This window comes from Cynocephalus volans, chromosome 8, assembly GCF_027409185.1.
Source record: "Cynocephalus volans isolate mCynVol1 chromosome 8, mCynVol1.pri, whole genome shotgun sequence".
Taxonomy (NCBI): Eukaryota; Metazoa; Chordata; class Mammalia; order Dermoptera; family Cynocephalidae; genus Cynocephalus; species Cynocephalus volans.
Window position 1 is genome coordinate 93,448,114 of NC_084467.1, and position 14,414 is coordinate 93,462,527.

The window sequence follows — 14,414 nt, forward strand, 5'->3', positions numbered from 1 at the left end:
AATGTAAAAAGTATTTTTAGATGGAGTGAGTGAACTACTTTATCAAATGTTGCTGAGAATTTAATTAAAAATGAAATAAAATTTGATTACCAGAGTAAGCAATAACACTGAGACTAAAGGTGACTCATTAGTGTTTTATTAGTGCTGATGGTTGACTCTAGAGTTTGAATGAGTCAGCTGTAGAGAAATTCAGGTGAGAAAGTGGGGAACCTCTTTAGAGAAGTCTTGCTCTAAAGGAGAAGTATATGTGACTAAATCTGGAAAGTCATTGAATTAAAGAGAGTATATTTTGTTAGCTGGAATATAATATCAGCATGTTTCTTTGCTGTTGGAACTGATTTTGTAGGGAAGTAAAATTTGATAGTATAGGAAAATAAGATAAACATTTTAAAAATTATTGAAATTATTGATTGTATATATTTATGGAGTACAGAGTTATATTTCAATGCATGCATACAATATGTGATGATCTAATTAGTGTAATTAGCATACTCATCATTGCATAACAATCATTTCTTTGTGATGTGTGCATTTGATCTCCTCTCTCCTAGTCACTTGATAATATGTAGTAAATCACTGTTAATTATAGATTTCTGGATTGACTATATACCAATAGAACTTATTTTTTCTCTGTACCTGTGATTTTGTTTCTATTAATGAGCCTTTCACTATCAGTCCTCCCGTCTCCCCTTTTCTACCTTTTCTACCTTTTGTAACCACAGTCGTTCTCTCTCCTTTTAACAGTTCAACTTATTATTATTAGTTTGGGGGGGTGTTGTTTGTTTGTTTGTTTGTTTTAGCTCCCACATATGAGTGAGAACATGCAGTATTTCTTTCTGTGCCTGACTTATTTCACTTAATAAAATCTTCTCCACGTTCATCCATGCTTATGCAAATGGCAAAATTTCATTCCCTTTTTATGTCTGAATAGTATTCCATTGTGTATGTATACCACATTTTCTTTATCCAATCATCTGTGGATAGACATTAAGGTTTATAACCTATCTTGGCTATTGTGAATAGAGCTGCAATAAACACGGGAGTGCAGATTTCCCTTTCAAGTGATGATTTCCATTCTTTTGGATGGGTCATATGGTAATTCTATCTGTAGCTTTTTGAGAAACCCCCATACTGTTTTCCATAATTACTCTACTTATTTAGAATCCCACCAATAGTATGTAAGAGTTCCCTTTTCTCCAGATCCTCACTAGCATCTGTTATTTTGTCTTTTTGATAATAGCCATTCTAACTGGAGTGAGATGGTATCTCAATGTGGTTTTGATTTGCATTTCCCTGATGATTAGTGTATTGCTCTGTCTCTGTTGCTTATAACGAAATAACTGGAAGTGGGTAATTTGTAAGAAAATAAAATTTATTGCTTACAGTTTTGGAGATGAGAAAATCTAATGTACAGGGAAGACATCTGGTGGTGCTACCATCTGGTGGAACACAGACTTTCTTGATGGTAGCTTCAGCATCATAGGGTATTATATTGCGAATATGGTAGAGCAGAGAAAGTGAGAGAGGGCACTATTAATAATAGTGGTCATGGGTGTGGTTCTGAGGGCTTTAAAAGGAGAACATGTGTGCGTGTGCCCATGACCACTATTATTAACCCATTCATTAGGACTTGATCCTCTGTATCTAATCACTTCTTAAAGGACCCACCTTTCAATTACCATAATAGAATTTCCCAACCTCAATGGTTACAATGGAGATCAAGCTTCTAATACGTAAAACTTGGGGGACACAGTTTAATCCATATCAATTAGTAATGTTGAGAATTTTTCCACGTATCCGTTGGCCATTTGTATGTCTTCTTTTGAGAAATATCTACAGCTCCCTTGCACAATTTTTTTATTGACTTATTTGGCTTTTTATTGTTGAGTTGTGTTCCTTGTATATTCTGGAGTTTAATCCCTTTTCAGGTGAGTAGTATACAAATATTTTCTCCCACTCTGAAGGTTATCTCTTCACTCTGTTTACTATTTCTTTTGCTGTGCAGAAGCTTTTAAGTTTGATTAAATCACATTTGTTTATTTTTTCTTTTGCTGCTTGTGCTTTTGAGGTTATTCATAAAATCTTTGCCAATTTCTACATCTTGAAGTATTTCCCCTGTGTTTTCTTCTAGCAGTTTTATAGTTTCAGGTCCTACATTAAAATCTTTAATCCATTTTGAGTTGGTTTCTGTATATGGTGAGAGAATGAGGGTCTATTTTAATTCCTTTATACATGGATATCTAGTTTTCCCAGCACCATTTATCAAAGAGGCTGTCCTTTCCCCAATGTATGTTTTCAACACCTTTGTCAAAGATCAGTTGGCTGTATGGGGATTTATTTATGGGTTCTCTATTCTTTTTTATCAGTTGATATGTCTGTTTTTATGCCAGTACCATGTTGTTTTGGTTACTATCACTTTGTAGTATATTTTGAAGTCCAGGTAGTGTAAAGCCTCCCTCACTTTATTCCATTTGGCTACTCAAGGTCTACTGTTGTTCCATATGAATGCTAGGATTAATTTTTTTTTTAAATTTTCTGTGAAGACTGTCATTGGTATTTTGATAGGGGTTGTATTGAACTTGTAGATGATTTCTTTGAGTAGTAGGGTCATTTTCAAAATATTAATTCTACCAATCCATGGGCATGGAATGTCTTTTCATTTTTTTGTGTACTCTTTAAATCTTTCATCGGCATGTTGTAGTTTTCATTACAGAGAGCTTTCCCTCCTAAGTTAAGTTTATTTTTAGGTTTTATTTTATTTATTTATGGTTTTTTGGTTGCTATTGTACATGGAATTGCTTTCTGGATTTCTTTTTCTGCTAACTTATTATTGGAATATAGAAACACTACTGTTTTTTGTTATTGATTTTGTATCCTGTAACTTTATTGAAATTGTTGACCAGTTCTAAGAGTTCTTTGGTGGAACCTTTAGGTTTTTATATATAAAAGATCATGTCATCTGCAAACAGGGAAAATTTGACTTCCTCTTTTCCAATTTAGATACTCTTTATTCCTTTTTCTTGCCTTATTGCTATGACTAGAACTTCCAGTACTATGTTAAACAGCAGTGGTGGGATTGAGCATCCCTGTCTCATTTCTGTTGTTATAAGATGATGTTAGCTGTGGGTTTTAGTACATGACTTTTACTATGTTGAGTTAGTTTCCTTCTATATCTATTTTGTACAGGGCTTTTTTCCATAAAGGGATGTTGAATTTTATCAAAATCTTTTCTTCATCTATTGAGATGATCATATGTGTTTTTTGTCTTTCATTTGGTTCATGTGGTGTATCATATTTACTGATCTGCATATATTAAATAATGCTTGCATCTCTGGGTGAATTCTACTCGATCATGTTGTATAATCTTTTTGATGCACTATTGGATTCTGTTTGCTAGTACTTTGTTGAGAATTGTTGCATCTAAGCTCATCAAGGATACTGGCCTGTACCTTCTTTTTGTTGTTGTTGTTGTGTTTCTCTGGTTTTGGTATCAGTATGATGCTAACCTCATAGAATGAGTTTGTGAGAATAACCCTCTTCTGTTGTTGATTTCTAGTTTAATTCCCTTGTGGTCTGAAAAAAAACCAAACTTGATTTCAATTTTTTTTTAATTGCTTGAGACTTTATTTGTGGCCTAACATGTGGCTATCCTGGAGAATGATCTATGTACTGATGAGAAGAAAGCATATTCTGCAGTTGTTGGATGAAACCTTCTGCCAATGTCAGTCAAATCCATTTGGTCCACAGTGCATTTTAAATCCAATGTTTCTCAGCTGATGTTTTTGTCTACTTGGTATGTCCACTGATGAGAAAGGGATGTTGAAGTGTCCAACTACTGTGGTATTGGGTTTTCTCTCTCCCTTCAGACCTAGCACTGATTGGTTTATATATGCGGATGATCTGATGTTGGGTGCATATACATTTGTGATTGTCATATCCTCTTGCTGAATTGATCTCTTTATCATTATATAATGTCTTTCTTTGTTTCTTTTTATAGTTTTTGTTTTAAAGTCTATTTATCTGATGTAAGCATAGCTACTTCTGCTTAGTTTTTGTTTCCAGTTGTATGCAATATCTTTTTCCATCCCTTTACTTGAGTCTATGTGTTTATATAATGGTCAAGTGAGTTTCTTGCAGGCAGCATAAAGTTTGGTCTAGTTTTTTAGTCCATTCAGCTAATCTATATTTTTTAAGTCGGGAATTTAATCCATTTATGTTCAAAGTTGTTAAGTTATTGAAAGGTATTGCCTTACTCCAGCTATTTTCTTAAATTGTTTATGGTTGTTTTATGTTTCTTTTGTTCCATTCTTCCCCTTCTATTGTTTGTCTTTGCTGCGTATTTTTTATAGTGATAAGATACAGTTTCTTTCTCTTTCTTATTTGTGTATCTGCTCTATGAGTGAGTTTTATTCCTTCTTCTGTGTTCATGATGGTTGTTAACACTTTTGATTGCAGACATAGGACTCCTTTGAGAATTTTTTGTAAGACAATACTTGAAAAAGCAACATTTTCAAGGGAAGTGGAGATGCTACCCTTAGGTAGTAATATGGTCAGTTTATACACTGTAATGGGAAAACAATGCAGCACATACAGTACAGTTGCACATAGTTGAAAGATTACTGGCATATGATAAGAAAGTTCCCATCTAATGTATTTTTTCGATGGCATACAGAACAAAGTTATCAATATTTGAAGTGGGAAAAACTATTGAAAGTTATCAAAGAGAGCATGAACTAAAAAGTAGTTACCTAAGAGATCAGAGAATTAATAGTTTAGTAAAATAGAGTAAGATTCATTTTTTTTTTCAAGTTGATCCCTGACCTTGGTGTTACAAGACTGTGCTCAAGCCAACTGAGCTAACCAGCTGGCCCCTATAAGATTCCTGTGCATATAAGGTACTTGGTAATGAATTCAATCTGAGATTAGTCACCATAGCTTGTGCTTTTTCCAGTCACATTTTGAGTGTTTAATGACTTATGTTAGTTATATTAATATATTTAAAATTATACTTGCACTCCTGTAATAAAATCTACTAAGTTTTTGTGAAATAATTTTTCTTTGCATAATTGTCTAGTCTATACTTCTTTCTTTCTGGTAATAGAATCCACAGAGTTTAAGGTGTGAAATTGGTCATCTGTCCAAATACTAAATATTTTTATTCCTCACTTAGATGAGTTTTTATGACAGAATACAGGTTAGTGACTATGAGTAGAATGTTATGTTCAATTTTCAGTTGATTTTATTAAAAATCAAGCTTTCTATCTTGGGTTTTCTCCTTTTCTGTTCTACCGGCGAGTAAACCCTGAAAGCCATGCATTATGAAGGGCATAATTGTCTTGTGAGACTGTGTCACTAGAGTACCTACTTGTACAGCACAATTTAATAAAATAGAAATAAATATTTATGGTTTTTGATCTACTTCATTGCAAGTCTTTTTTGTTTAGGGCTTATCCTAATTAAATAATAGAATATTGTCTTTGTAATTTTCTAATATTTAATTGAAATATTTGTGTTTATAGGCATAAGCAAAATATAACTATTTTTCTTGTTTAGTATTATCAACAGTTGTTCTACTACAGTCATAGATTGACTTTCTAACATTGAGTAGAGAGATATTCATATTTTTCTGTTCTTAATCATTGAAGTAATGTTAAACTATTATGCTCTTTACCAGATAGTTGGAACTCATCTTTCAAATTATATGTTCCAAATGCTTATTTTAAAATATTGCCTTTGAATATTTTTGTTTTCAAATCTGATTAGCTAATCTAAGAGTACTAGTTCGCCTTGGGTCAAATTTGTTTATTTATGTTTTGCTAAAATATTAATTTTTTTTTTTAGGTTTTCAATTTTGTTGCCATATATTTCATCTCTTTCTTATTATAATTAACCCTCTTTCATTTCCAATTTACGTTTTTGGCTCTTTCTCTATTTCTAAGCTTGTGGATCCATTCATTCAAATAATCAGATTTTTAGTTAACTTTTTCTTATTTTATTAACATCAGATATTCAAATCATTTCTTTTTAAAGTGCATTCCCTATCTATTCTAATTTCTAAGCAAATAATTTTAATTTAATCATATTTTCTACACATTAAACAAAATAAATTTGTATAGGAATTTATTATGGGCTCTCTCAAATACCACCTTTTCTGTGTCTCGTGCTGATTCTTCATCTCTCCTCTTTCTGGAAATCTTTACATATTCTGTTATCAATGTTACATACATTAGCAGTAATTAACAGTTATCATTTAGCTATTTAGCTCCTCCATAGTACTCAGCTGTCAAGAATATTCAGTGATTGATGGAACTCATGTCTGCATGAGATTACCCCATTTTTTTCAAGGGACCAGTTTTGCTCAGATTACAAAACATTTGTTTTGATTCTTAACTGATTTGCAATGAAGATAACATTCCTGGACTAAGTTTCACTGTTGAGATAGACCAGCACCATCCAGATTGTAGCAGTTCTTGACATGACAGAAGTAGAGCAGTTGGATTAGACTTCAAGAGCAAAAAGAGCAAGAAATGGATGTGTAATAGAATCCTGAATTGGAGAACAGCTCCCCATGCCTAACCTACCATCATTGATCACTACATCCATGACCATCTAAAATCATCTAACAGGGTATAAGATATTTTTCTGTGAAAGACCTATAAGAACATTTAGGTCCCCTCTGTGAATCACTGCTTTTTAAAAACTATATTAAAATATATTTTAAAACATTTTTAAAGAACAGATTTAATTTAGTTCTAAAAACGTAATACATAATGCATTAAAAATGGGCAATTGAGACATATGTTTATAGGTGGATTTAGACAGAAACTAGATAGGCCATAATCAAATATTTTTATTATTCAATGGGTAGTGTTTCCATTAGGAAGCAAAAAAATTATAATTCTATAAAATTGCACATTTATATTGATACATGTAAATTTACAGATAACAAATGCTAAATATCCATTCAAGAGGAAAAAAGTTTAGAACATAATAATATAAATTTTATTTTGAATGATTGTGAAAAAATGTATGAAAAAATTAAAAATTAGTAAGAATACCTCCCTTCTCCCAAATGGCATCAATGATCTTACAAAAGAAATACCAGAGAGCTTCCTTGCTCCTTTTACCAAGTGAGGACATAGGAAGAAGACAAATGTCTGTGAACCCGGAAGAAGGCCCTCACCAAACACCAAATCTGCTAGCGTTTCATTTTTGTACTCCTCAGCCTCAGCTATGAAAAATAAATTTCTATTGTTTATAAACCATTCAGTACATGGTATTTTTGTTATAGCAGCTAGCACAAACTAAGATACTCCCTACGGATCCAAGCTACCAAGAATGTCTAGAAAATAGGTAATAAATTTAATTATCTGTGCTGGGGTAGTCAGTTTCAAAACAACTCCCAGTGATTCTTGCTTTCTGATGTTCATGTTTTGATGTAATCCACTCCACTTGAGTGTGGTCCAGATCTAGTGACTTGCTTAAAAATGAAATATGGCAAAAGTGTCACTTCAGATATATGTCAATAAAGACCTTTACCTCACCTCTCTGTCTTGCTCACACTTTCTCATGCTTTCCTTGATGAAGCAAGTTTCCATATTATGAGCTTTCCTGTACAGAGACCCACATCAGAGAATTTCTGGCCAAAAGCCAGTGAGGAACTGTGTCCTTCAGTGCAAGCCTTGAAGAGCAGCAACCAAATGAGGGGGCTTGCTGTGCCTTCTCATGTGATCATAGGCCAGCCAACATCTTTTTTTTTTTTTTTTTTTTTTGTTTTTGTTCTTGGGTGACATCGATAAGATCATTTCCTTTTTTTTAAAAATTTAATTTAATTTAATTTTTTTAAAAAATTTTATTTTGTCAATATATATTGTGGCTGATTATTGCTCCCCATCACCAAAACCTCCCTCCCTTCTCCCTCCCCCCCTCCCCCCCAACAGTGTCCTTTCTGTTTCCAGCCAACATTTTAATTGCAGCCTTGTGAGAAACTCTAAACAGCAACTGACTAATCTGTGTCTGGATTCTTGACCCATAAAACCTGGGAGTAGTAAATGTGTTTTTTTCAAATCTCTAAGTTTTAGGTAGGTTTGTCATGCAGCAATAGATAGCAAATAAAATGTTCCTTCACTTTGGGTTTCTCCATTAAATCCAGTTAAAATCTATAACAAAAGCTTAAATGTAAAAGTGAGGGCTACGAGTTTAAAATAGGAAGAAAGAGATTTCAGCAGATTCCATTTCTCTATTTTGCTGTAATTCAGAATATTTCTTTCTCATTCTGAAGTTTGAACCAAGATTAAGTTATGTTACTACCACTTTCTAGTGGTCTTGGATACAGACCTGATGATTGCCTAAGAGTCATTCATTCTCCATGTGTTTTTTTTATTCCTTCATTCTAAAGAGGCTGTTATCTTTTGTCAAACCACGAGGATCCATCTGCTATGTGTTAAAATGAACAGGTTATTTCTAAAGAGGCCATTAACTATATAGCATATATGGAATACTGGCAACTCTAATCATTCTCCTATTTTAAACATAATAATTTGATGTAATAAAATATGTTTGAATTTCTAATGTTGAAAAACCAGTCTTTCCATTCTAAAAAATCACAATTCTATATTGAAATATTAATCTAATAAACTCAGTTAAATTTACAAAATCTATCTGTATATTAGCATATCTATGCTCACTATAGTGGAAGGTGTTTGATACTTGTAGGTAGTACAAAAACTTTCAGTTAAGTAGAATATTTTTAAATTATGTAGTGCTGTTTTTTATTTTTACTATGATCTTTAAGTTGACAGAAGTTATAACTGAATTTGAGATTTAAGTTTTTACTGAGATTTTTCTGTGCTTTTTAACACTTGAAAATTAAACTGTTCATGTAGTTAAAAGTAATCCAATAGCTATGGGAACTGCTAAAGATTTCACTAGAAAGTGTGGAATGATCAGACAAAGTATTCTTGAAGGTAGCTACAGAAGAAAAATACAGCATTATTAGAAAGTAATTTATTAAACTCTACTGAGTTTTTAAAAGTTACATAGATGAAAATGTGGATGGATAAATGAATAGAAGGGTATAGAAACATAAATGGATAAGTATAAAAAACAGGGAGAAAGAAGGAGAAGGAGATAGCAAAAGAGAGATTGTATTCCACTTAATTTCCTGTATCATTTGTCCTTCCTTCTCATGGTACTGCTCTATGGCCTGAATCTTCATTCGATGAGTGTACATTTTAAAAAATTTTTCTCAGAGAAACTATATCCATATTTGATTTCTGAGTTCTCGCTTGTCTAAATGGCCTTTCCTTTTGTTTTTATGTTTTCATGTATTTTCACTTATCTTCATTGAGATGTAATTTACATACCATAAAATTAGCTGGTAAGTGCAAAAATCTGTGAGTTAGTAAACTTATGGAGTTATGAAACCATCCCCATTATCCAGTTTTAGAAGAATCCCATCACTCCAAAAAATTCACTCCTGACCATTTGTAGTCAAATCTTAGTTCTACTCAATCAGAAGCAACTACTAATTTATTGCTTTTTACTGCTTAATATCATTGCATCATTTAGATATACCACATTTTGCCTATTCATTTACCAGTTGATGGACATTTGGATAATTTCCTCTTTGGGGCTATAACAAATAATTCCATTATGAACATTGAATACAAGAATGTTGTGCAGACATATACTTTTATTTTTATTATGTAAATACCCAAAAATGAAATGACAAGGTTATATGATAAGTTTATGTTTAACTTTTTAAACAAATACCATACTTTTTTAAAAAAATGGCTTCTTTGAGAAATGCATCCTTAGACAATTCCATCATTGTGAGAACATCATGGAGTGTACTTACATAAACCTAGATGCTATAGCCTACTACACATCTAAGACATAAGGTATTGCCTATTGCTCCTAGTCTACAAACCTAGGCATGTTACTGTATTGAATACTATAGGCAATTGTAACACAATTGTATTTGTGTATCTAAAGATTTTTAAATGTAGAAAAGGTACTATAAAAACATGGTATAAAAGAAAGAAATGATACTTGTATAGGGGACTTATCGTGAATGAAGCTTGCAGGACTGGAGATTGCACCAGGTGAGTCAGTGAGTGAGTGGTGGGTGAAGGCCTGGGACATTACACTACTGTAGACTCTATAAAAACTTTACACTTAGGCTATATTAAATTTATTTTTTTTAAATAATAAGTAATTGCACTACAATGTTACAATGGCTGTATCATTAGGTAATACACATTTTTTTTATTATTATTATGTGTGGGACCACCTTCATATATGTGGTCAGTCATTGACTGCATTGTAGATTTGCTCGTATCTCCTTGCAGTTTTATCAAATGCTGCTTCATGTATTTTGAAGCTCTCTTATATCAAGTGCATAAATGTCTAGGATGGTTAGATTTCTTGATTTTTCTATTCCTCTATCTCTATGACATTTCCTTCTTAAAACCTGATAATATTTTTTACTCGGAAAATTATTTTGTCTGATATTAAAATAGATCCTTGAGTTTTCTTTTAATTTGTGTTAACATAATATATCTTTTTCTACCTTTTTACTTCCACCCTGTGTATGTCTTTATAATGAAAGTGGGTTTCTTATAGGTGGCATATAGTTGGTAGCATATATATCTTTTCGTTTCTTCCATCTGTTCTTTTTTCCCTGTGATGGTTAATTTTATGTGTCAAATTTGCTACGCTATGGTACTCAATTTTTTGTTCAAATACCAGTATACATGTTGCTATGAAGCTATTCTTTAGACGTGATTAGCATTTAATTTAGTGGAATTTGAATAAAACAGACTACCTTTCATGATCTTGGTGTGTGGGCTTCCTCCAATCAGTTGAAGGCCTTAAGGAAATACAAACAAACAAACATAACTAAGATCTGCAGAAGAGAAATGAATTCTGCCTTCAGACTCAAGACTGAAACACTGACTCCTGCCAGATTTTATAGCCTGGAGGCCTGCACTACTAAATTCAAACTCACCAGAGCCAACAATCACATGAGCCAATTCCTTAGAGCAAAATCCTCTCTCTTGTCTCTGTCTCTCTCTTTGTATGTGTGCGTATGTGTGTACATCATTTTGTTTCTGTTTCTCTGGAGAATCCTGGCATACAGTCCTTTTTCCAACTTTTTTGCCTTTTTATGCATTGAGTATTTTTATAATATAATTTTCCTATTGAATATTTTTTATTTTAATTTTTTACTGTAGGATTTATGCTATAAATCTTTAACTTATCATAGTCTACCTACAAGTGATGGTATATCACTTCCTATTTAGTATAGGTCCTAATAAGAGTATAATTCCAATTCTCCCGTATTGGCCTTTGTCCAATTGTTTTCCTACCTTTTACTTGTACATATACAGTAATGTGCTGCATGATGAACACTCCGTGTAACATCAGCAGAACGAACACTCTTTTCAAGTGCATGCATAATATTTTTCAAGATAGATTGCATTGTGGACAACACAACAAGTCTAAATTAATTTCAAAGATTCAAGTTATACAAAATATGTTTCCTGAATATAGTAGAGTTAATTTAGAAATCAGTAATAAAGGGCTGAGCCCGTGGCGCACTTGGTAGAGTGCTGCGCTGGGAGCGCAGCAACGCTCCCGCCGCGGGTTCGGATCCTATATAGGAATGACTGGTGCGCTCACTGGCTGAGTGGCGGTCACGAAAAAGACAAAAAAAAAAGAAAAAAAAAAAAAAAAGAAATCAGTAATAAAAACCCCTGGAAAATCTCCAATGGTTGAAAACCAAAGAACAAACAAATAACTCATGGGTCAAGGAAGAAAGTATATTACTTAAATGAAAATGAAAACATAACATATCAAATTATGTGGGTTTCTTTAGAAAGAAACTTATAGCAGTAAATCCCTACGTTAGACAGGAAGATAGGTATTAAATCAGAGAACTCAGCTTCCACCTGAAGAAAAGAGAAAAAAAAAAAAAAAAAAGAAAGAAGAAAACTAAACCTAAAATAAGTATAGGAGAATAAATACTAACAATCAGCATAGAAAATAATGAGACTGAAAAAAAAAATAGAAAATCAGTGAAACGAAAATGTAGTTCTTTGTGAAAATCAATAAAGTTGATAATACTGTAGGGAAACAGATAAAATAAGAGAAAACTCAAATCACTAAAGTCAGGAATGAGGTAGATGACATCACTACAGTTTCTATATATATATTTAGAAATAATAATAGGGCACTCTGAACAATCTCTTGCCAACTAAAAAAACAGCTTAGATATATATTTTTTAAAATCCTTGAAATACACAAACAACCCAAGCTCATTCAAAAAGAATTAGATAACCTGAACGGCCCCATATCAATGAAAGGCATTTAATTTGTAGTTAAAAATGATAACATAGACTAAACTTTAAACCCAAATGTTTTCACTAGAGATTTTTTTCAAATATTTATAAAGAAATAAGAACAATTATACATAAACTTTTCCAAAAAACTGAAGAAATTGATACTTCCTAACTTATTCCATGAGGTCACTATTACGCTGATACAATACCAAAGGTGTTACAAGTAATGAAAAACTCAAACCAATATTGCACATGAACATGGATACAAAAAATTACAACAAAAATTGACAAATTGAGTCCCTCAATATATAAAGGGATAATACATCATGACCAAGTAGGGTAAATACCACAAATTCAAGGTCAGTTTACCATTACAGAATCAATCAATGTAATTTATCATATGTATAAATCTTTTTCCAATCCAGAGACAGTAACTTTACAGTATTTGTGCAGTTTAGTACAAGGAACTGTTGAATACAACAGGAATCAGAATAATGATAATTTGGCTAGTGAGAAGTAGACATAACTTTGAAATATACTAGAATAACAAATATATGAGCAATCACTTCCCATAGGGTTGAGATAGGGAAGAGCCCCTGCCTGCCCTTGAAAGATACAGAATGTGGTGGAGATGGAAAAACTGTGGCTTAATGAATGACAGAGCAGACACTGTGGGGCTGCACTGATGAAATATCTTGGAAATCCATCCTCTGGAACTTGCCAAAAAATTGCTCTATAAGGTGTTGGGAAAAGCCCTTCATGGGAATATTTCTAATGGAGATACACTGCTACCACACACAAAATAAAAATGGAACAAAAAAAATAGAAAACACAATGATTAATATACACAAATAAATACATACATATAAAAAGAAAATTAAAAATATACAAAGTCACTAGTCTTGATTTCTGAGACTTAACTAACATCTGTGGATTAATTCTTTAGCCACCAATTCAATATTTCCCTTTCCCCCAGGCAGAACCTCTTTTGTGTAGTGACTTAAATCTTCATTATCAAAAATCTGAAACACTTAGTGTTTTGACTTTTTTGGTTGCCATTGTTTTCTATTAACCTTCACTACTGGGCAGGGATGGATGCACCAGCACCCCGGAGAATCCCCTGAGATCTAAATATAGCCTACCTTGACTTCACTGTTTAGAAGCAACAAATTTCAACTTATAAGTTATGGTCATTCATTTTATTCAGTAGATTAATTCCCTTTTTTTTTTTTTTTTACTGTTTAGTTTAGTGGCACAAAGAGCTCCAAATGTTCAGGAGGTATTCTCATTTTTAAATGTAGTGGAACCATTATTAATTTCTCTGGCAGGAATCATCCAACTTTGAGAATTAATATCTCCAAAGATTCAGAGCTCAAATTTACCAGGTAGAAAACAAATATTCTTCAATTTTTTTTTTTTTTTTTTTTACGTGTAATAGGACAGGAACCACTCCCATTTCCACATATTTTTTCCTTGACCCAAGGATTCTGGCTGTGGGGGAAACAGAATTATATACAGAACTCAGATTTAAAATGTATTTTCTATCCTGTAATCACAACTTTATACGTTCAGGTGTATATCTTTCCTAACTGGTTTCAAAATGAGTCTTCAGTATACCATTGCACCTTTCAATTAAATCAGCTTCTTCTACTATCTTACCCAAGTCATGTCCAACTTTATAAAAATTAAACATTAAATTACAGCTTAAAATTCAGTTGTTCCATAAAATCTTCTACAAATATTTGATGTTCACTGGTGCCTTCCACTATAAACTTCCATTTATGCCATAAAATTTAACTCAACAGTTTATTTCTTGTTATATTATCAGCATAACTCTTAAGAGAATACTTCACATTTTATATAGTATCGTATTAAGTGCTACATTTAAATTCTTCTTATACTTCACAATTATTTATTAAAATGTTAAGTCATTAACAAAGGTGATTTAATAAAAAGTGATCTACATGCATCTTGAAACGAACTTTTTCTTCATTTTTTATTTCAAATCTTATACCAATATCCTATATCATTTATAGTTATCCTCTATCACTGATCAGAAAAATCTACTTC